This window comes from Amblyomma maculatum, unplaced genomic scaffold (assembly GCF_055883805.1).
Source record: "Amblyomma maculatum isolate TAMU_Amacu unplaced genomic scaffold, ASM5588380v1 scaffold_22, whole genome shotgun sequence".
Lineage (NCBI taxonomy): Eukaryota > Metazoa > Arthropoda > Arachnida > Ixodida > Ixodidae > Amblyomma > Amblyomma maculatum.
The window spans coordinates 942,361-965,198 of NW_028146747.1; the positions used below are offsets into that span (position 1 = coordinate 942,361).

Consider the following 22,838-nt stretch of genomic DNA (forward strand, 5'->3'; position numbering starts at 1 on the left):
CTGCAGCAAGCTGAAGCAGCAAGCAGCAGCAGCTAGCAGCAGCAGCAGTAGTAGCAAACAGCAAGCAGGAGCAGCAGCAGCAACTAGCAGCACAGCAGCAGCAGAAGCAGCAAGCAGAAGCAGCAAGCAGCAGCAGCAGCACCTGGCAGCTAGCAGTGGCGGCGGCGGCAGCAGCAGCAGCAGCAAGCACCTGGCAGGAGCTAGCAGAATCAGCAGCAGCAAGCAGGCGGAAGCAGCTAGCCCAGCAGCAGCAGCATCAGAAGCAGCAGCAACTGCAAGCAGCAACAGCAACCAGCAACAGCTAGCAGCAGCAGTAGTAGCAAGCAGCAAGCAGCAGCAGCAGCAGCAGCAGCAGCAGCAGCAGCAGCAGCAGCAGCTAGCAGTGGCGGCGGTGGCGGCAGCAGCAGCAGCAGCAAGTAGCTGGCAGCAGCTAGCAGCAGCAACAGCAGCAAGCAGCTGGAAGGAGCTAGAGCAGCAGCAGCAGCTAGCAGCAGCAAGCAGCAGTAGCAGCAAGCAGCAGCAGCAGAAGCAGCAACAGCTAGTAGCAGCAGCAGTGTCAGCAGCAGCAAGCAGCAGTAGCAGCAAGCAGCAGCAGCAGCAGCAGCAACAGTAGCAGCAAGGAGCAGCAACAGCAAGTAGCAGCAGCAAGCAGCAGCAAATAGCAGCAGCAACCAGCAGCACCAAGCAGCAGCAGCAGCAAGCAGCATCAGCAAGTAGAAGCAACAGCAGCAGAAGCAGCAGCAGAAGCAGCAGCAGCAACAGCTAGTAGCAGCAGCAACAGCAGCAAGCAGCTGGAAGGAGCTAGAGCAGCAGCAACAGCTAGTAGCAGCAGCAACCAGCAACAGCAAGCAGCAGCAGCAGTAGCAGCAAGCAGCAGCAGCAGCAGCAACCAGCACAAGCAGCAGCAGCAGCTGGCAGCATCTAGCAGCGGCGGCGGCTGCAGCAGCAGCATCTAGCAGCAGCAGCAGCGAGCAGCAGCAGCAAGCAGCAGCAGCACCTGGCAGCTGGCAGCAGCTAGCAGCGGTGGCGGCTGCAGCAGAAGCAGCAGCAGAAGCTGGCTGCAAATAGCAGCGGTGGCGCCTGCAGCAGCAGCAGCAGCAGCAGCAGCAGCAAGCACTGGCAGCAGGAGCAGTAAGCAGCACCATCAGCAGCAGCAAGCTGAAGCAAGCAGCAGCAGCAAGCAGCAGCAGCAGCAGCAGCAGCAAGCACTGGCAGCAGCTAGAGCAGCAGCAGCAGCAGTAAGCAGCACCATCAGCAGCAGCAAGCTCAAGCAAGCAGCAGCAGCAAGCTGAAGCAGCAAGCAGCAGCAGCTAGCAGCAGCAGCAGTAGTAGCAAACAGCAAGCAGGAGCAGCAGCAGCAACTAGCAGCACAGCAGCAGCGGAAGCAGCAAGCAGAAGCAGCAAGCAGCAGCAGCACCTGGCAGCTAGCAGTGGCGGCGGCGGCAGCAGCAGCAGCAGCAAGCACCTGGCAGGAGCTAGCAGAATCAGCAGCAGCAAGCAGGCGGAAGCAGCTAGCCCAGCAGCAGCAGCATCAGAAGCAGCAGCAACTGTAAGCAGCAACAGCAACCAGCAACAGCTAGCAGCAGCATTAGTAGCAAGCAGCAAGCAGCAGCAGCAGCAGCAGCAGCAGCTGGCAGCAGCTAGCAGTGGCGGCGGCGGCGGCAGCAGCAGCAGCAGCAAGTAGCTGGCAGCAGCTAGCAGCAGCAACAGCAGCAAGCAGCTGGAAGGAGCTAGAGCAGCAGCAGCAGCAGCAGCAGCAGCAGCAGCAGCAGCAGCAGCAGCAGCAGCAGCAGCAGCAACAGCTAGTAGCAGCAGCAACCAGCAACAGCAGCAGCAGCTACCAGCATCAGCAGCAGCAAGCAGCTGGCAGCAGCTAGCAGCGGTGGCGGCGGCAGCAGAAGCAGCAGCAGAAGCTGGCTGCAGATAGCAGCGGTGGCGCCTGCAGCAGCAGCAGCAGCAGCAGCAGCAGCAGCAACCAGGAACAGCTAGCAGGAAGCAGCAGCAGCAGCAGCAGCAGCAACAGCAGCAAGGAGCTGGAAGGAGCTAGAGCAGCAGCAGCAGCAGAAGCAGCAGCAGCAGCAACAGCTAGTAGCAGCAGCAACCAGCAACAGCAAGCAGCAGCTGCAGCAGTAGCAGCAGCTAGCTGCTAGCAGCAGCAACCAGCAGAAGCAGCAGCAGCAGCAGCAGCAGCAGCTAGCAGCAGCAGCAGCAGCAACCAGCACAAGCAGCAGCAGCAGCTGGCAGCATCTAGCAGCGGCGGCGGCTGCAGCAGCAGCATCTAGCAGCAGCAGCAGCGAGCAGCAGCAGCAAGCAGCAGCAGCACCTGGCAGCTGGCAGCAGCTAGCAGCGGTGGCGGCTGCAGCAGAAGCAGCAGCAGAAGCTGGCTGCAAATAGCAGCGGTGGCGCCTGCAGCAGCAGCAGCAGCAGCAGCAAGCACTGGCAGCAGGAGCAGTAAGCAGCACCATCAGCAGCAGCAAGCTGAAGCAAGCAGCAGCAGCAAGCAGCAGCAGCAGCAGCAGCAGCAAGCACTGGCAGCAGCTAGAGCAGCAGCAGCAGCAGTAAGCAGCACCATCAGCAGCAGCAAGCTCAAGCAAGCAGCAGCAGCAAGCTGAAGCAGCAAGCAGCAGCAGCTAGCAGCAGCAGCAGTAGTAGCAAACAGCAAGCAGGAGCAGCAGCAGCAACTAGCAGCACAGCAGCAGCGGAAGCAGCAAGCAGAAGCAGCAAGCAGCAGCAGCACCTGGCAGCTAGCAGTGGCGGCGGCGGCAGCAGCAGCAGCAGCAAGCACCTGGCAGGAGCTAGCAGAATCAGCAGCAGCAAGCAGGCGGAAGCAGCTAGCCCAGCAGCAGCAGCATCAGAAGCAGCAGCAACTGTAAGCAGCAACAGCAACCAGCAACAGCTAGCAGCAGCATTAGTAGCAAGCAGCAAGCAGCAGCAGCAGCAGCAGCTGGCAGCAGCTAGCAGTGGCGGCGGCGGTGGCAGCAGCAGCAGCAGCAAGTAGCTGGCAGCAGCTAGCAGCAGCAACAGCAGCAAGCAGCTGGAAGGAGCTAGAGCAGCAGCAGCAGCAGCAGCAGCAGCAACAGCTAGTAGCAGCAGCAACCAGCAACAGCAGCAGCAGCTACCAGCATCAGCAGCAGCAAGCAGCTGGAAGCAGCTAGCGCAACAGCAGCAGCAGCAGCAGCAACTGCAAGCAGCAGCAGCAACCAGCAACAGCAAGCAGCAGCAGCAGCAGCTGGAAGCAGCTAGAGCAGCAGCAGCAGCACTAAGCAGCACCATCAGCAGCAGCAAGCTGAAGCAAGCAGCAGCAGCAAGCAGAAACAGCAAGCAGCAGCAGCAGCTGCAGCAGCAGCAGCAGCAAGCAGCAGCAGCACCTGGCAGCTGGCAGCAGCTAGCAGCGGTGGCGGCGGCAGCAGAAGCAGCAGCAGAAGCTGGCTGCAGATAGCAGCGGTGGCGCCTGCAGCAGCAGCAGCAGCAGCAGCAGCAGCAGCAGCAGCAGCAGCAACCAGGAACAGCTAGCAGGAAGCAGCAGCAGCAGCAGCAGCAGCAACAGCAGCAAGGAGCTGGAAGGAGCTAGAGCAGCAGCAGCAGCAGAAGCAGCAGCAGCAGCAACAGCTAGTAGCAGCAGCAACCAGCAACAGCAAGCAGCAGCAGCAGCAGTAGCAGCAGCTAGCTGCTAGCAGCAGCAACCAGCAGAAGCAGCAGCAGCAGCAGCAGCAGCAGCTAGCAGCAGCAGCAGCAAGCAGAAGTAGCAAGCAGCAGCAGCACCTCGCAGCTGGCCCAGCTAGCAGCGGCGGCGGTGGCGGCAGCAGCAGTAGCAGCAGAAGCAGCAGCAGCTGGCCACAGCTAGCAGGGGCAGCGGCAGCAGCAGCAGCAGCAGCAAGCTGAAGCAAGCAGCAGCAGCAAGCAGAAGCAGCAAGCAGCAGCAGCTAGCAGCAGCAGCAGCAGTAGTAGCAAGCAGCAAGCAGCAGCAGCAGCAGCTAGCAGCACAGCAGCAGCAGCAGCAGCAGCAGCAAGCACTGGCAGCAGCTGGAAGCAGCTAGAGCAGCAGCAGCAGCAGTAAGCAGCACCATCAGCAGCAGTAAGCAGAAGCAGCTAGCAGCAGCAGCAGCAGCAGCAGCAGCAGCAGCAGCAGCAGCAGCAGCAGCAGCAGCAGCAGCAGCAGCAGCAGCAGCAGCAGCAGCAGCAAGCAGCAGCAGCACCTGGCAGCTGGCAGCAGCTAGCAGCGGTGGCGGCGGCGGCAGCAGCAGCAGCAGCAGCAGCAGCAGCACCTGGCAGCTGCCAGCAGCTAGCAGCGGTGGCGGCGGCAGCAGAAGCAGCAGCAGAAGCTTGCTGCCGATAGCAGCGGTGGCGCCTGCAGCAGCAGCAGCAGCAGCAGCAGCAGCAAGCACTGGCAGCAGCAGCAGTAAGCAGCACCATCAGCAGCAGCAAGCTGAAGCAAGCAGCAAGCAGCAGCAGCAGCAGCAGCAGCAGCAGCAGCAGCAGCAGCAGCACCAAGCACTGGCAGCAGCTAGAGCAGCAGCAGCAGCAGTAAGCAGCACCATCAGCAGCAGCAAGCTGAAGCAAGCAGCAGCAGCAAGCAGAAGCAGCAAGCAGCAGTAGTAGCAAGCAGCAAGAAGGAGCAGTAGCAGCAACTAGCACCACAGCAGCAGCAGAAGCAGCAAGCAGCAGCAGCACCTGGCAGCTAGCAGTGGCGGCGGCGGCAGCAGCAGCAGCAGCAGGCACCTGGCAGGAGCTAGCAGAATCAGCAACAGCAAGCAGGTGGAAGCAGCTAGCCCAGCAGCAACTGCAAGCAGCAACAGCAACCAGCAACAGCTAGCAGCAGCAGTAGTAGCAAGCAGCAAGCAGCAGCAGCAGCTGGCAGCAGCTAGCAGTGGCGGCGGCGGCGGCAGCAGCAGCAGCAGCAAGTAGCTGGCAGCAGCTAGCAGCAGCAACAGCGCAAGCAGCTGGAAGGAGCGAGAGCAGCTGCAGCAGCAGCAGGAGCAGCAGCAGCAGCAGCTACAGCTAGTAGCAGCAGCAACCAGCAACAGCAGCAGCAGCAGCAGCATGCACCTGGCAGCAGCTACCAGCATCAGCAGCAGCAAGCAGCTGGAAGCAGCTAGCGCAACAGCAGCAGCAGCAGCAGCAGCAGCAGCAGCAGCAACTGCAAGCAGCAGGAGCAGCAGCAGCAGCAGCAGCAGCAGCAGCAACCAGGAACAGCTAGCAGCAAGCAGCTGCAGCAGCAGCAACAGCAGCAAGGAGCTGGAAGGAGCTAGAGCAGCAGCAGCAGCAGAAGCAGCAGCAGCAGCAACAGCTAGTAGCAGCAGCAACCAGCAACAGCAAGCAGCAGCAGCAGCAGTAGCAGCAGCTAGCTGCTAGCAGCAGCAGCAGCAGCTAGCAGCAGCAGCAAGCAGAAGTAGCAAGCAGCAGCAGCACCTGGCAGCTGGCAGCAGCTAGCAGCGGCGGCGGTGGCGGCAGCAGCAGCAGCAGCAGAAGCAGCAGCAGCTAGCCACAGCTAGCAGGGGCGGCGGCTGCGGCGGCGGCAGCAGCAGCAGCAGCAGCAGCAGCAGCAGCAGCAGCAGCAGCAGCAGCAGCAGCAGCAGCAGCAGCAGCAAGCTGAAGCAAGCAGCAGCAGCAAGCAGAAGCAGCAAGCAGCAGCAGCTAGCAGCAGCAGCAGCAGCAGTAGTAGCAAGCAGCAAGCAGCAGCAGCAGCAGCTAGCAGCACAGCAACAGCAGCAGCAGCAGCAGCAGCAGCAGCAGCAGCAGCAGCAGCAGCAGCAGCAAGCACTGGCAGCAGCTGGAAGCAGCTAGAGCAGCAGCAGCAGCAGTAAGCAGCACCATCAGCAGCAGCAAGCTGAAGCAAGCAGCAGCAGTAAGCAGAAGCAGCTAGCAGCAGCAGCAGAAGCAGCAAGCAGCAGCAGCAGCAGCTGCTAGCAGCACAGCAGGAGCAGAAGTAGCAAGCAGAGGCAGCAAGCAGGAGCAGCACCTGGCAGCTAGCAGTGGCGGCGGCAGCAGCAACAAGCCCCTGGCAGGAGCTAGCAGAATCAGCAGCAGCAAGCAGCCGGAAGCAGCTAGCGCAGCAGCAGCAGCAGCAGCATCAGAAGCAGCAGCAACTGCAAGCAGCAGCAGTAGTAGCAAGCAGCAAGCGGCAGCAGCAGCAACAGCAGCAAGCAGCTGGAAGGAGCTAGAGCAGAAGCAGCAGCAGAAGCAGCTAGTAGCAGCAGCAACAGCAGCAAGCAGCTGGAAGGAGCTAGAGCAGCAGCAACAGCTAGTAGCAGCAGCAACCAGCAACAGCAAGCAGCAGCAGCAGTATCAGCAAGCAGCAGCAGCAGCAGCAGCAGCAGCAACCAGCACAAGCAGCAGCAGCAGCTGGCAGCATCTAGCAGCGGCGGCGGCTGTAGCAGCAGCATCTAGCAGCAGCAGCAGCGAGCAGCAGCAGCAAGCAGCAGCAGCACCTGGCAGCTGGCAGCAGCTAGCAGCGGTGGCGGCTGCAGCAGAAGCAGCAGCAGAAGCTGGCTGCAGATAGCAGCGGTGGCGCCTGCAGCAGCAGCAGCAGCAGCTGCAGCAGCAGCAGCAGCAGCAGCAGCAGCAGCAGCAGCAGCAGCAGCAGCAAGCACTGGCAGCAGCTAGAGCAGCAGCAGCAGCAGTAAGCAGCACCATCAGCAGCAGCAAGCTGAAGCAAGCAGCAGCAGCAAGCTGAAGCAGCAAGCAGCAGCAGCTAGCAGCAGCAGCAGTAGTAGCAAACAGCAAGCAGGAGCAGCAGCAGCAACTAGCAGCACAGCAGCAGCAGAAGCAGCAAGCAGAAGCAGCAAGCAGCAGCAGCAGCTGGCAGCAGCAGCAGCAGCAGCAAGTAGCTGGCAGCAGCTAGCAGCAGCAACAGCAGCAAGCAGCTGGAAGGAGCTAGAGCAGCAGCAAGCAGCAGTAGCAGCAAGCAGCAGCAGCAGAAGCAGCAACAGCTAGTAGCAGCAGCAGTGTCAGCAGCAGCAAGCAGCTGGCAGCAGCTAGAGCAGCAGCAGCAACAGTAGCAGCAAGGAGCAGCAACAGCAAGTAGCAGCAGCAAGCAGCAGCAAATAGCAGCAGCAACCAGCAGCACCAAGCAGCAGCAGCAAGCAGCATCAGCAAGTAGAAGCAACAGCAGCAGCAGCAGCAGCAAGCAGCAGCAGCAGCAGCAGCAGCAGCAGCAAGCAGCAGCAGCAGCAGCAGCAGCAGCAGCAGCAGCTGGTAGCATCTAGCAGTGGCGGCGGCGGTGGCAGCAGCAGCAGCAAGCAGCTGGCAGCAGCTGGCAGCAGCTAGCAGCAGCAACAGCAGCAAGCAGCTGGAAGGAGCTAGAGCAGAAGCAGCAGCAGCAACAGCTAGTAGCAGCAGCAACAGCAGCAAGCAGCTGGAAGGAGCTAGAGCAGCAGCAACAGCTAGTAGCAGCAGCAACCAGCAACAGCAAGCAGCAGCAGCAGCAGCAGCAGCAGCAGCAGCAGCAAGCACTGGCAGCAGCTAGAGCAGCAGCAGCAGCAGTAAGCAGCACCATCAGCAGCAGCAAGCTGAAGCAAGCAGCAGCAGGAAGCTGAAGCAAGCAGCAGCAGCAAGCTGAAGCAGCAAGCAGCAGCAGCTAGCAGCAGCAGCAGTAGTAGCAAACAGCAAGCAGGAGCAGCAGCAGCAACTAGCAGCACAGCAGCAGCAGAAGCGGCAAGCAGAAGCAGCAAGCAGCAGCAGCACCTGGCAGCTAGCAGTGGCGGCGACGGCAGCAGCAGCAGCAAGCACCTGGCAGGAGCTAGCAGAATCAGCAGCAGCAAGCAGGCGGAAGCAGCTAGCCCAGCAGCAGCAGCATCAGAAGCAGCAGCAACTGCAAGCAGCAACAGCAACCAGCAACAGCTAGCAGCAGCAGTAGTAGCAAGCAGCAGCAGCAGCAGCAGCAGCAGCAGCAGCAGCTAGCAGCGGTGGCGGCTGCAGCAGAAGCAGCAGCAGAAGCTGGCTGCAGATAGCAGCGGTGGCGCCTGCAGCAGCAGCAGCAGCAGCAGCAGCAGCAGCAGCAGCAGCAGCAGCAGCAGCAGCAGCAGCAGCAAGCACTGGCAGCAGCTAGAGCAGCAGCAGCAGCAGTAAGCAGCACCATCAGCAGCAGCAAGCTGAAGCAAGCAGCAGCAGCAAGCTGAAGCAGCAAGCAGCAGCAGCTAGCAGCAGCAGCAGTAGTAGCAAACAGCAAGCAGGAGCAGCAGCAGCAACTAGCAGCACAGCAGCAGCAGAAGCAGCAAGCAGCAGCAGCAGCTGGCAGCAGCAGCAGCAGCAAGTAGCTGGCAGCAGCTAGCAGCAGCAACAGCAGCAAGCAGCTGGAAGGAGCTAGAGCAGCAGCAGCAGTAGCAGCAAGCAGCAGCAGCAGAAGCAGCAACAGCTAGTAGCAGCAGCAGTGTCAGCAGCAGCAAGCAGCTGGCAGCAGCTAGAGCAGCAGCAGCAACAGTAGCAGCAAGGAGCAGCAACAGCAAGTAGCAGCAGCAAGCAGCAGCAAATAGCAGCAGCAACCAGCAGCACCAAGCAGCAGCAGCAAGCAGCATCAGCAAGTAGAAGCAACAGCAGCAGCAGCAGCAGCAGCAGCAGCAGCAGCAGCAGCAAGCAGCAGCAGCAGCAGCAGCAGCAGCAGCAGCAGCAGCAGCAGCAGCAGCAGCAGCAGCTGGTAGCATCTAGCAGTGGCGGCGGCGGTGGCAGCAGCAGCAGCAAGCAGCTGGCAGCAGCTGGCAGCAGCTAGCAGCAGCAACAGCAGCAAGCAGCTGGAAGGAGCTAGAGCAGAAGCAGCAGCAGCAACAGCTAGTAGCAGCAGCAACAGCAGCAAGCAGCTGGAAGGAGCTAGAGCAGCAGCAACAGCTAGTAGCAGCAGCAACCAGCAACAGCAAGCAGCAGCAGCAGCAGCAGCAGCAGCAGCAGCAGCAGCAAGCACTGGCAGCAGCTAGAGCAGCAGCAGCAGCAGTAAGCAGCACCATCAGCAGCAGCAAGCTGAAGCACGCAGCAGCAGCAAGCTGAAGCAGCAAGCAGCAGCAGCTAGCAGCAGCAGCAGTAGTAGCAAACAGCAAGCAGGAGCAGCAGCAGCAACTAGCAGCACAGCAGCAGCAGAAGCGGCAAGCAGAAGCAGCAAGCAGCAGCAGCACCTGGCAGCTAGCAGTGGCGGCGACGGCAGCAGCAGCAGCAGCAAGCACCTGGCAGGAGCTAGCAGAATCAGCAGCAGCAAGCAGGCGGAAGCAGCTAGCCCAGCAGCAGCAGCATCAGAAGCAGCAGCAACAGCAACCAGCAACAGCTAGCAGCAGCAGTAGTAGCAAGCAGCAGCAGCAGCAGCAGCAGCAGCAGCAGCAGCAGCAGCAGCAGCAGCAGCAGCAGCAGCAGCAGCAGCAGCAGCAGCAGCAGCAGCAGCAGCTGGCAGCAGCTAGCAGTGGCGGCGGCGGCGGCAGCAGCAGCAGCAGCAAGTAGCTGGCAGCAGCTAGCAGCAGCTAGCAGCAGCAACAGCAGCAAGCAGCTGGAAGGAGCTAGAGCAGCAGCAGCAGCAGCAGCAGCAGCTAGCAGTGGCGGCGGTGGCGGCAGCAGCAGCAGCAGCAAGTAGCTGGCAGCAGCTAGCAGCAGCAACAGCAGCAAGCAGCTGGAAGGAGCTAGAGCAGCAGCAAGCAGCAGTAGCAGCAAGCAGCAGCAGCAGAAGCAGCAACAGCTAGTAGCAGCAGCAGTGTCAGCAGCAGCAAGCTGCAGTAGCAGCAAGCAGCAGCAGCAGAAGCAGCAACAGCTAGTAGCAGCAGCAGTGTCAGCAGCAGCAAGCAGCTGGCAGCAGCAGCAACAGTAGCAGCAAGGAGCAGCAACAGCAAGTAGCAGCAGCAAGCAGCAGCAAATAGCAGCAGCAACCAGCAGCACCAAGCAGCAGCAGCAGCAAGCAGCATCAGCAAGTAGAAGCAACAGCAGCAGCAGCAGCAGCAAGCAGCAGCAGCAGCAGCAAGCAGCAGCAGCAGCAAGCAGCAGCAAGCAGCAGCAGCAGCAGCAGCAGCTGGTAGCAGCTAGCAGTGGCGGCGGCGGTGGCAGCAGCAGCAGCAAGCAGCTGGCAGCAGCTGGCAGCAGCTAGCAGCAGCAACAGCAGCAAGCAGCTGGAAGGAGCTAGAGCAGAAGCAGCAGCAGAAGCAGCAGCAGCAACAGCTAGTAGCAGCAGCAACAGCAGCAAGCAGCTGGAAGGAGCTAGAGCAGCAGCAACAGCTAGTAGCAGCAGCAACCAGCAACAGCAAGCAGCAGCAGCAGTAGCAGCAAGCAGCAGCAGCAGCAGCAACCAGCACAAGCAGCAGCAGCAGCTGGCAGCATCTAGCAGCGGCGGCGGCTGCAGCAGCAGCATCTAGCAGCAGCAGCAGCGAGCAGCAGCAGCAAGCAGCAGCAGCACCTGGCAGCTGGCAGCAGCTAGCAGCGGTGGCGGCTGCAGCAGAAGCAGCAGCAGAAGCTGGCTGCAGATAGCAGCGGTGGCGCCTGCAGCAGCAGCAGCAGCAGCAGCAGCAGCAGCAGCAGCAGCAGCAGCAGCAGCAGCAGCAGCAGCAGCAGCAGCAGCAGCAACCAGGAACAGCTAGCAGGAAGCAGCAGCAGCAGACAAGCAGCAAGGAGCTGGAAGGAGCTAGAGCAGCAGCAGCAGCAGAAGCAGCAGCAGCAGCAACAGCTAGTAGCAGCAGCAACCAGCAACAGCAAGCAGCAGCAGCAGCAGTAGCAGCAGCTAGCTGCTAGCAGCAGCAACCAGCAGAAGCAGCAGCAGCAGCAGCAGCAGCAGCAGCAGCTAGCAGCAGCAGCAGCAGCAACCAGCACAAGCAGCAGCAGCAGCTGGCAGCATCTAGCAGCGGCGGCGGCTGCAGCAGCAGCATCTAGCAGCAGCAGCAGCGAGCAGCAGCAGCAAGCAGCAGCAGCACCTGGCAGCTGGCAGCAGCTAGCAGCGGTGGCGGCTGCAGCAGAAGCAGCAGCAGAAGCTGGCTGCAAATAGCAGCGGTGGCGCCTGCAGCAGCAGCAGCAGCAGCAGCAGCAGCAGCAGCAGCAAGCACTGGCAGCAGGAGCAGTAAGCAGCACCATCAGCAGCAGCAAGCTGAAGCAAGCAGCAGCAGCAAGCAGCAGCAGCAGCAGCAGCAGCAAGCACTGGCAGCAGCTAGAGCAGCAGCAGCAGCAGTAAGCAGCACCATCAGCAGCAGCAAGCTCAAGCAAGCAGCAGCAGCAAGCTGAAGCAGCAAGCAGCAGCAGCTAGCAGCAGCAGCAGTAGTAGCAAACAGCAAGCAGGAGCAGCAGCAGCAACTAGCAGCACAGCAGCAGCGGAAGCAGCAAGCAGAAGCAGCAAGCAGCAGCAGCACCTGGCAGCTAGCAGTGGCGGCGGCGGCAGCAGCAGCAGCAGCAAGCACCTGGCAGGAGCTAGCAGAATCAGCAGCAGCAAGCAGGCGGAAGCAGCTAGCCCAGCAGCAGCAGCATCAGAAGCAGCAGCAACTGTAAGCAGCAACAGCAACCAGCAACAGCTAGCAGCAGCATTAGTAGCAAGCAGCAAGCAGCAGCAGCAGCAGCAGCAGCAGCAGCAGCAGCTGGCAGCAGCTAGCAGTGGCGGCGGCGGCGGCAGCAGCAGCAGCAGCAAGTAGCTGGCAGCAGCTAGCAGCAGCAACAGCAGCAAGCAGCTGGAAGGAGCTAGAGTAGCAGCAGCAGCAGCAGCAGCAGCAGCAGCAGCAGCAGCAGCAGCAGCAGCAGCAGCAGCAGCAGCAGCAACAGCTAGTAGCAGCAGCAACCAGCAACAGCAGCAGCAGCTACCAGCATCAGCAGCAGCAAGCAGCTGGAAGCAGCTAGCGCAACAGCAGCAGCAGCAGCAGCAACTGCAAGCAGCAGCAGCAACCAGCAACAGCAAGCAGCAGCAGCAGCAGCTGGAAGCAGCTAGAGCAGCAGCAGCAGCACTAAGCAGCACCATCAGCAGCAGCAAGCTGAAGCAAGCAGCAGCAGCAAGCAGAAACAGCAAGCAGCAGTAGCAGCTGCAGCAGCAGCAGCAGCAGCAGCAGCAAGCAGCAGCAGCACCTGGCAGCTGGCAGCAGCTAGCAGCGGTGGCGGCGGCAGCAGAAGCAGCAGCAGAAGCTGGCTGCAGATAGCAGCGGTGGCGCCTGCAGCAGCAGCAGCAGCAGCAGCAGCAGCAGCAGCAGCAGCAGCAGCAGCAGCAGCAGCAACCAGGAACAGCTAGCAGGAAGCAGCAGCAGCAGCAGCAGCAACAGCAGCAAGGAGCTGGAAGGAGCTAGAGCAGCAGCAGTAGCAGAAGCAGCAGCAGCAACAACAGCTAGTAGCAGCAGCAACCAGCAACAGCAAGCAGCAGCAGCAGCAGTAGCAGCAGCTAGCTGCTAGCAGCAGCAACCAGCAGAAGCAGCAGCAGCAGCAGCAGCAGCAGCTAGCAGCAGCAGCAGCAAGCAGAAGTAGCAAGCAGCAGCAGCACCTCGCAGCTGGCCCAGCTAGCAGCGGCGGCGGTGGCGGCAGCAGCAGTAGCAGCAGAAGCAGCAGCAGCTGGCCACAGCTAGCAGGGGCGGCGGCAGCAGCAGCAGCAGCAGCAGCAGCAAGCTGAAGCAAGCAGCAGCAGCAAGCAGAAGCAGCAAGCAGCAGCAGCTAGCAGCAGCAGCAGCAGTAGTAGCAAGCAGCAAGCAGCAGCAGCAGCAGCTAGCAGCACAGCAGCAGCAGCAGCAGCAGCAGCAGCAGCAAGCACTGGCAGCAGCTGGAAGCAGCTAGAGCAGCAGCAGCAGCAGCAGTAAGCAGCACCATCAGCAGCAGTAAGCAGAAGCAGCTAGCAGCAGCAGCAGCAGCAGCAGCAGCAGCAAGCAGCAGCAGCACCTGGCAGCTGGCAGCAGCTAGCAGCGGTGGCGGCGGCGGCAGCAGCAGCAGCAGCAGCACCTGGCAGCTGGCAGCAGCTAGCAGCGGTGGCGGCGGCAGCAGAAGCAGCAGCAGAAGCTGGCTGCAGATAGCAGCGGTGGCGCCTGCAGCAGCAGCAGCAGCAGCAGCAGCAGCAGCAGCAGCAGCAGCAGCAGCAGCAGCAGCAGCAGCAGCAGCAGCAGCAGCAGCAGCAGCAGCAGCAGCAAGCACTGGCAGCAGCAGCAGTAAGCAGCACCATCAGCAGCAGCAAGCTGAAGCAAGCAGCAAGCAGCAAGCAGCAGCAGCAGCAGCAGCAGCAGCACCAAGCACTGGCAGCAGCTAGAGCAGCAGCAGCAGCAGTAAGCAGCACCATCAGCAGCAGCAAGCTGAAGCAAGCAGCAGCAGCAAGCAGAAGCAGCAAGCAGCAGTAGTAGCAAGCAGCAAGAAGGAGCAGTAGCAGCAACTAGCACCACAGCAGCATCAGAAGCAGCAAGCAGCAGCAGCACCTGGCAGCTAGCAGTGGCGGCGGCGGCAGCAGCAGCAGGCACCTGGCAGGAGCTAGCAGAATCAGCAACAGCAAGCAGGTGGAAGCAGCTAGCCCAGCAGCAACTGCAAGCAGCAACAGCAACCAGCAACAGCTAGCAGCAGCAGTAGTAGCAAGCAGCAAGCAGCAGCAGCAGCTGGCAGCAGCTAGCAGTGGCGGCGGCGGCAGCAGCAGCAGCAGCAAGTAGCTGGCAGCAGCTAGCAGCAGCAACAGCAGCAAGCAGCTGGAAGGAGCGAGAGCAGCTGCAGCAGCAGCAGGAGCAGCAGCAGCAGCAGCTACAGCTAGTAGCAGCAGCAACCAGCAACAGCAGCAGCAGCAGCAGCATGCACCTGGCAGCAGCTACCAGCATCAGCAGCAGCAAGCAGCTGGAAGCAGCTAGCGCAACAGCAGCAGCAGCAGCAACTGCAAGCAGCAGGAGCAGCAGCAGCAGCAGCAGCAGCAGCAACCAGGAACAGCTAGCAGCAAGCAGCAGCAGCAGCAGCAACAGCAGCAAGGAGCTGGAAGGAGCTAGAGCAGCAGCAGCAGCAGAAGCAGCAGCAGCAGCAACAGCTAGTAGCAGCAGCAACCAGCAACAGCAAGCAGCAGCAGCAGCAGTAGCAGCAGCTAGCTGCTAGCAGCAGCAGCAGTAGCTAGCAGCAGCAGCAAGCAGAAGTAGCAAGCAGCAGCAGCACCTGGCAGCTGGCAGCAGCTAGCAGCGGCGGCGGTGGCGGCAGCAGCAGCAGCAGCAGAAGCAGCAGCAGCTAGCCACAGCTAGCAGGGGCGGCGGCTGCGGCGGCAGCAGCAGCAGCAGCAGCAGCAGCAGCAGCAGCAGCAGCAAGCTGAAGCAAGCAGCAGCAGCAAGCAGAAGCAGCAAGCAGCAGCAGCTAGCAGCAGCAGCAGCAGCAGTAGTAGCAAGCAGCAAGCAGCAGCAGCTAGCAGCACAGCAGCAGCAGCAGCAGCAGCAGCAAGCACTGGCAGCAGCTGGAAGCAGCTAGAGCAGCAGCAGCAGCAGTAAGCAGCACCATCAGCAGCAGCAAGCTGAAGCAAGCAGCAGCAGTAAGCAGAAGCAGCTAGCAGCAGCAGCAGAAGCAGCAAGCAGCAGCAGCTGCAGCTGCTAGCAGCACAGCAGGAGCAGAAGTAGCAAGCAGAGGCAGCAAGCAGGAGCAGCACCTGGCAGCTAGCAGTGGCGGCGGCAGCAGCAACAAGCACCTGGCAGGAGCTAGCAGAATCAGCAGCAGCAAGCAGCCGGAAGCAGCTAGCGCAGCAGCAGCAGCAGCAGCAGCATCAGAAGCAGCAGCAACTGCAAGCAGCAGCAGTAGTAGCAAGCAGCAAGCGGCAGCAGCAGCAACAGCAGCAAGCAGCTGGAAGGAGCTAGAGCAGAAGCAGCAGCAGAAGCAGCTAGTAGCAGCAGCAACAGCAGCAAGCAGCTGGAAGAAGCTAGAGCAGCAGCAACAGCTAGTAGCAGCAGCAACCAGCAACAGCAAGCAGCAGCAGCAGTATCAGCAAGCAGCAGCAGCAGCAGCAGCAACCAGCACAAGCAGCAGCAGCAGCTGGCAGCATCTAGCAGCGGCGGCGGCTGTAGCAGCAGCATCTAGCAGCAGCAGCAGCGAGCAGCAGCAGCAAGCAGCAGCAGCACCTGGCAGCTGGCAGCAGCTAGCAGCGGTGGCGGCTGCAGCAGAAGCAGCACCAGAAGCTGGCTGCAGATAGCAGCGGTGGCGCCTGCAGCAGCAGCAGCAGCAGCAGCAGCAGCAGCAGCAGCAGCAGCAGCAGCAAGCACTGGCAGCAGCTAGAGCAGCAGCAGCAGCAGTAAGCAGCACCATCAGCAGCAGCAAGCTGAAGCAAGCAGCAGCAGCAAGCTGAAGCAGCAAGCAGCAGCAGCTAGCAGCAGCAGCAGTAGTAGCAAACAGCAAGCAGGAGCAGCAGCAGCAACTAGCAGCACAGCAGCAGCAGAAGCAGCAAGCAGAAGCAGCAAGCAGCAGCAGCAGCTGGCAGCAGCAGCAGCAGCAGCAGCAAGTAGCTGGCAGCAGCTAGCAGCAGCAACAGCAGCAAGCAGCTGGAAGGAGCTAGAGCAGCAGCAAGCAGCAGTAGCAGCAAGCAGCAGCAGCAGAAGCAGCAACAGCTAGTAGCAGCAGCAGTGTCAGCAGCAGCAAGCAGCTGGCAGCAGCTAGAGCAGCAGCAGCAACAGTAGCAGCAAGGAGCAGCAACAGCAAGTAGCAGCAGCAAGCAGCAGCAAATAGCAGCAGCAACCAGCAGCACCAAGCAGCAGCAGCAAGCAGCATCAGCAAGTAGAAGCAACAGCAGCAGCAGCAGCAGCAAGCAGCTGCAGCAGCAGCAGCAGCAGCAAGCAGCAGCAGCAGCAGCAGCAGCAGCAGCAGCAGCTGGTAGCATCTAGCAGTGGCGGCGGCGGTGGCAGCAGCAGCAGCAAGCAGCTGGCAGCAGCTGGCAGCAGCTAGCAGCAGCAACAGCAGCAAGCAGCTGGAAGGAGCTAGAGCAGAAGCAGCAGCAGCAACAGCTAGTAGCAGCAGCAACAGCAGCAAGCAGCTGGAAGGAGCTAGAGCAGCAGCAACAGCTAGTAGCAGCAGCAACCAGCAACAGCAAGCAGCAGCAGCAGCAGTAGCAGCAGCAGCAGCAGCAGCAGCAGCAGCAGCAGCAGCAGCAGCAGCAGCAGCAGCAGCAAGCACTGGCAGCAGCTAGAGCAGCAGCAGCAGCAGTAAGCAGCACCATCAGCAGCAGCAAGCTGAAGCACGCAGCAGCAGCAAGCTGAAGCAGCAAGCAGCAGCAGCTAGCAGCAGCAGCAGTAGTAGCAAACAGCAAGCAGGAGCAGCAGCAGCAACTAGCAGCACAGCAGCAGCAGAAGCGGCAAGCAGAAGCAGCAAGCAGCAGCAGCACCTGGCAGCTAGCAGTGGCGGCGACGGCAGCAGCAGCAGCAGCAAGCACCTGGCAGGAGCTAGCAGAATCAGCAGCAGCAAGCAGGCGGAAGCAGCTAGCCCAGCAGCAGCAGCATCAGAAGCAGCAGCAACTGCAAGCAGCAACAGCAACCAGCAACAGCTAGCAGCAGCAGTAGTAGCAAGCAGCAGCAGCAGCAGCAGCAGCAGCAGCAGCAGCTGGCAGCAGCTAGCAGTGGCGGCGGCGGCGGCAGCAGCAGCAGCAGCAAGTAGCTGGCAGCAGCTAGCAGCAGCAACAGCAGCAAGCAGCTGGAAGGAGCTAGAGCAGCAGCAGCAGCAGCAGCAGCAGCAGCAGCAGCAGCAGCAGCAGCAGCAGCAGCAGCAGCAGCAGCAGCAGCAGCTAGCAGTGGCGGCGGTGGCGGCAGCAGCAGCAGCAGCAAGTAGCTGGCAGCAGCTAGCAGCAGCAACAGCAGCAAGCAGCTGGAAGGAGCTAGAGCAGCAGCAAGCAGCAGTAGCAGCAAGCAGCAGCAGCAGAAGCAGCAACAGCTAGTAGCAGCAGCAGTGTCAGCAGCAGCAAGCAGCAGCAGCAGAAGCAGCAACAGCTAGTAGCAGCAGCAGTGTCAGCAGCAGCAAGCAGCTGGCAGCAGCAGCAACAGTAGCAGCAAGGAGCAGCAACAGCAAGTAGCAGCAGCAAGCAGCAGCAGCAGCAAGCAGCATCAGCAAGTAGAAGCAACAGCAGCAGCAGCAGCAGCAAGCAGCAGCAGCAGCAGCAGCAAGCAGCAGCAAGCAGCAGCAGCAGCAGCAGCAGCAGCAGCTGGTAGCAGCTAGCAGTGGCGGCGGCGGTGGCAGCAGCAGCAGCAAGCAGCTGGCAGCAGCTGGCAGCAGCTAGCAGCAGCAACAGCAGCAAGCAGCTGGAAGGAGCTAGAGCAGAAGCAGCAGCAGAAGCAGCAGCAGCAACAGCTAGTAGCAGCAGCAACAGCAGCAAGCAGCTGGAAGGAGCTAGAGCAGCAGCAACAGCTAGTAGCAGCAGCAACCAGCAACAGCAAGCAGCAGCAGCAGTAGCAGCAAGCAGCAGCAGCAGCAACCAGCACAAGCAGCAGCAGCAGCTGGCAGCATCTAGCAGCGGCGGCGGCTGCAGCAGCAGCATCTAGCAGCAGCAGCAGCGAGCAGCAGCAGCAAGCAGCAGCAGCACCTGGCAGCTGGCAGCAGCTAGCAGCGGTGGCGGCTGCAGCAGAAGCAGCAGCAGAAGCTGGCTGCAGATAGCAGCGGTGGCGCCTGCAGCAGCAGCAGCAGCAGCAGCAGCAGCAGCAGCAGCAGCAGCAGCAGCAGCAGCAGCAGCAGCAGCAGCAGCAGCAGCAGCAGCAAGCACTGGCAGCAACTAGAGCAGCAGCAGCAGCAGTAAGCAGCACCATCAGCAGCAGCAAGCTGAAGCAGCAAGCAGCAGTAGCTAGCAGCAGCAGCAGTAGTAGCAAACAGCAAGCAGGAGCAGCAGCAGCAACTAGCAGCACAGCAGCAGCAGAAGCAGCAAGCAGAAGCAGCAAGCAGCAGCAGCAGCACCTGGCAGCTAGCAGTGGCGGCGGCGGCAGCAGCAGCAGCAGCAAGCACCTGGCAGGAGCTAGCAGAATCAGCAGCAGCAAGCAGGCGGAAGCAGCTAGCCCAGCAGCAGCAGCATCAGAAGCAGCAGCAACTGCAAGCAGCAACAGCAACCAGCAACAGCTAGCAGCAGCAGTAGTAGCAAGCAGCAAGCAGCAGCAGCAGCAGCAGCAGCAGCAGCAGCAGCAGCAGCAGCTAGCAGTGGCGGCGGTGGCGGCAGCAGCAGCAGCAGCAAGTAGCTGGCAGCAGCTAGCAGCAGCAACAGCAGCAAGCAGCTGGAAGGAGCTAGAGCAGCAGCAGCAGCTAGCAGCAGCAAGCAGCAGTAGCAGCAAGCAGCAGCAGCAGAAGCAGCAACAGCTAGTAGCAGCAGCAGTGTCAGCAGCAGCAAGCAGCAGTAGCAGGAAGCAGCAGCAGCAGCAGCAACAGTAGCAGCAAGGAGCAGCAACAGCAAGTAGCAGCAGCAAGCAGCAGCAAATAGCAGCAGCAACCAGCAGCACCAAGCAGCAGCAGCAGCAAGCAGCATCAGCAAGTAGAAGCAACAGCAGCAGCAGCAGCAGCAGCAGCAGCAGCAGCAGCAGCAGCTGGTAGCAGCTAGCAGTGGCGGCGGCGGTGGCAGCAGCAGCAGCAAGCAGCTGGCAGCAGCTGGCAGCAGCTAGCAGCAGCAACAGCAGCAAGCAGCTGGAAAGAGCTAGAGCAGAAGCAGCAGCAGAAGCAGCAGCAGCAACAGCTAGTAGCAGCAGCAACAGCAGCAAGCAGCTGGAAGGAGCTAGAGCAGCAGCAACAGCTAGTAGCAGCAGCAACCAGCAACAGCAAGCAGCAGCAGCAGTAGCAGCAAGTAGCAGCAGCAGCTGGCAGCATCTAGCAGCGGCGGCGGCTGCAGCAGCAGCATCTAGCAGCAGCAGCAGCGAGCAGCAGCAGCAAGCAGCAGCAGCACCTGGCAGCTGGCAGCAGCTAGCAGCGGTGGCGGCTGCAGCAGAAGCAGCAGCAGAAGCTGGCTGCAGATAGCAGCGGTGGCGCCTGCAGCAGCAGCAGCAGCAGCAGCAGCAGCAGCAGCAGCAGCAGCAGCAGCAGCAGCAGCAGCAGCAGCAGCAGCAGCAGCAGCAAGCACTGGCAGCAGCAGCAGTAAGCAGCACCATCAGCAGCAGCAAGCAGCAGCAGCAGCAGCAGCAGCAGCTAGCACTGGCAGCAGCTAGAGCAGCAGCAGCAGCAGTAAGCAGCACCATCAGCAGCAGCAAGCTGAAGCAAGCAGCAGCAGCAAGCTGAAGCAGCAAGCAGCAGCAGCTAGCAGCAGCAGCAGTAGTAGCAAACAGCAAGCAGGAGCAGCAGCAGCAACTAGCAGCACAGCAGCAGCGGAAGCAGCAAGCAGAAGCAGCAAGCAGCAGCAGCACCTGGCAGCTAGCAGTGGCGGCGGCGGCAGCAGCAGCAGCAGCAAGCACCTGGCAGGAGCTAGCAGAATCAGCAGCAGCAAGCAGGCGGAAGCAGCTAGCCCAGCAGCAGCAGTATCAGAAGCAGCAGCAACTGTAAGCAGCAACAGCAACCAGCAACAGCTAGCAGCAGCATTAGTAGCAAGCAGCAAGCAGCAGCAGCAGCAGCAGCAGCAGCAGCAGCAGCAGCAGCTGGCAGCAGCTAGCAGTGGCGGCGGCGGCGGCAGCAGCAGCAGCAGCAAGTAGCTGGCAGCAGCTAGCAGCAGCAACAGCAGCAAGCAGCTGGAAGGAGCTAGAGCAGCAGCAGCAGCAGCAGCAGCAGCAGCAGCAGCAACAGCTAGTAGCAGCAGCAACCAGCAACAGCAGCAGCAGCTACCAGCATCAGCAGCAGCAAGCAGCTGGAAGCAGCTAGCGCAACAGCAGCAGCAGCAGCAACTGCAAGCAGCAGCAGCAACCAGCAACAGCAAGCAGCAGCAGCAGCAGCAGCAGCTGGAAGCAGCTAGAGCAGCAGCAGCAGCAGCAGCAGCAGCTGGAAGCAGCTAGAGCAGCAGCAGCAGCACTAAGCAGCACCATCAGCAGCAGCAAGCTGAAGCAAGCAGCAGCAGCAAGCAGAAACAGCAAGCAGCAGCAGCAGCAGCAGCAGCAGCAGCAAGCAGCAGCAGCACCTGGCAGCTGGCAGCAGCTAGCAGCGGTGGCGGCGGCAGCAGAAGCAGCAGCAGAAGCTGGCTGCAGATAGCAGCGGTGGCGCCTGCAGCAGCAGCAGCAGCAGCAGCAGCAGCAGCAGCAGCAGCAGCAGCAGCAGCAGCAGCAACCAGGAACAGCTAGCAGGAAGCAGCAGCAGCAGCAGCAGCAACAGCAGCAAGGAGCTGGAAGGAGCTAGAGCAGCAGCAACCAGCAGAAGCAGCAGCAGCAGCAGCAGCAGCAGCTAGCAGCAGCAGCAGCAAGCAGAAGTAGCAAGCAGCAGCAGCACCTGGCAGCTGGCCCAGCTAGCAGCGGCGGCGGTGGCGGCAGCAGCAGCAGCAGCAGAAGCAGCAGCAGCTGGCCACAGCTAGCAGGGGCGGCGGCTGCGGCGGCAGCAGCAGCAGCAGCAGCAGCAGCAAGCTGAAGCAAGCAGCAGCAGCAAGCAGAAGCAGCAAGCAGCAGCAGCTAGCAGCAGCAGCAGCAGTAGTAGCAAGCAGCAAGCAGCAGCAGCAGCAGCTAGCAGCACAGCAGCAGCAGCAGCAGCAAGCACTGGCAGCAGCTGGAAGCAGCTAGAGCAGCAGCAGCAGCAGTAAGCAGCACCATCAGCAGCAGTAAGCAGAAGCAGCTAGCAGCAGCAGCAGCAGCAGCAGCAGCAGCAGCAGTAGCAGCAGCAGCAGCAGCAGTAGCAGCAGCAGCAGCAGCAGCAAGCAGCAGCAGCACCTGGCAGCTGGCAGCAGCTAGCAGCGGTGGCGGCGGCAGCAGCAGCAGCAGCAGCACCTGGCAGCTGGCAGCAGCTAGCAGCGGTGGCGGCGGCAGCAGAAGCAGCAGCAGAAGCTGGCTGCAGATAGCAGCGGTGGCGCCTGCAGCAGCAGCAGCAGCAGCAGCAGCAGTAAGCAGCACCATCAGCAGCAGCAAGCTGAAGCAAGCAGCAAGCAGCAAGCAGCAAGCAGCAGCAGCAGCAGCAGCAAGCTGAAGCAAGCAGCAGCAGCAGCAGCAGCAGCAGCACCAAGCACTGGCAGCAGCTAGAGCAGCAGCAGCAGCAGTAAGCAGCACCATCAGCAGCAGCAAGCTGAAGCAAGCAGCAGCAGCAAGCAGAAGCAGCAAGCAGCAGTAGTAGCAAGCAGCAAGAAGGAGCAGTAGCAGCAACTAGCACCACAGCAGCAGCAGAAGCAGCAAGCAGCAGCAGCACCTGGCAGCTAGCAGTGGCGGCGGCGGCAGCAGCAGCAGCAGCAAGCACCTGGCAGGAGCTAGCAGAATCAGCAACAGCAAGCAGGTGGAAGCAGCTAGCCCAGCAGCAACTGCAAGCAGCAACAGCAACCAGCAACAGCTAGCAGCTGCAGTAGTAGCAAGCAGCAAGCAGCAGCAGCAGCTGGCAGCAGCTAGCAGTGGCGGCGGCGGCGGCAGCAGCAGCAGCAGCAAGTAGCTGGCAGCAGCTAGCAGCAGCAACAGCAGCAAGCAGCTGGAAGGAGCGAGAGCAGCAGCAGCAGGAGCAGCAGCAGCAGCAGCTACAGCTAGTAGCAGCAGCAACCAGCAACAGCAGCAGCAGCAGCAGCATGCACCTGGCAGCAGCTACCAGCATCAGCAGCAGCAAGCAGCTGGAAGCAGCTAGCGCAACAGCAGCAGCAGCAGCAGCAACTGCAAGCAGCAGGAGCAGCAGCAGCAGCAGCAGCAGCAACCAGGAACAGCTAGCAGCAAGCAGCAGCAGCAGCAACAGCATCAAGGAGCTGGAAGGAGCTAGAGCAGCAGCAGCAGCAGAAGCAGCAGCAGCAGCAACAGCTAGTAGCAGCAGCAACCAGCAACAGCAAGCAGCAGCAGCAGCAGTAGCAGCAGCTAGCTGCTAGCAGCAGCAACCAGCAGAAGCAGCAGCAGCAGCAGCTAGCAGCAGCAGCAGCAAGCAGAAGTAGCAAGCAGCAGCAGCACCTGGCAGCTGGCAGCAGCTAGCAGCGGCGGCGGTGGCGGCAGCAGCAGCAGCAGCAGAAGCAGCAGCAGCTGGCCACAGCTAGCAGGGGCGGCGGCTGCGGCGGCAGCAGCAGCAGCAGCAGCAGCAGCAAGCTGAAGCAAGCAGCAGCAGCAAGCAGAAGCAGCAAGCAGCAGCAGCTAGCAGCAGCAGCAGCAGCAGTAGTAGCAAGCAGCAAGCAGCAGCAGCAGCAGCTAGCAGCACAGCAACAGCAGCAGCAGCAGCAGCAGCAGCAGCAGCAGCAGCTGCAGCAGCAGCAGCAGCAGCAGCAGCAGCAGCAAGCACTGGCAGCAGCTGGAAGCAGCTAGAGCAGCAGCAGCAGCAGTAAGCAGCACCATCAGCAGCAGCAAGCTGAAGCAAGCAGCAGCAGTAAGCAGAAGCAGCTAGCAGCAGCAGCAGAAGCAGCAAGCAGCAGCAGCAGCAGCTGCTAGCACAACAGCAGGAGCAGAAGTAGCAAGCAGAGGCAGCAAGCAGGAGCAGCACCTGGCAGCTAGCAGTAGCGGCGGCAGCAGCAACAAGCACCTGGCAGGAGCTAGCAGAATCAGCAGCAGCAAGCACCCGGAAGCAGCTAGCGCAGCAGCAGCATCAGAAGCAGCAGCAACTGCAAGCAGCAGCAGTAGTAGCAAGCAGCAAGCTGCAGCAGCAGCAACAGCAGCAAGCAGCTGGAAGGAGCTAGAGCAGAAGCAGCAGCAGAAGCAGCAGCAGCAACAGCTAGTAGCAGCAGCAACAGCAGCAAGCAGCTGGAAGGAGCTAGAGCAGCAGCAACAGCTAGTAGCAGCAGCAACCAGCAACAGCAAGCAGCAGCAGCAGTATCAGCAAGCAGCAGCAGCAGCAGCAGCAACCAGCACAAGCAGCAGCAGCAGCTGGCAGCATCTAGCAGCGGCGGCGGCTGTAGCAGCAGCATCTAGCAGCAGCAGCAGCGAGCAGCAGCAGCAAGCAGCAGCAGCACCTGGCAGCTGGCAGCA

The 22,838-nt window shown here is 61.3% G+C and overlaps 1 pseudogene; it reads left to right on the forward strand.

Annotated features, from left to right (window-relative positions):
- Window positions 1-22,838, forward strand: part of LOC146171465 (uncharacterized) — a 96,645-nt pseudogene that overhangs the window by 57,822 nt on the left and 15,985 nt on the right.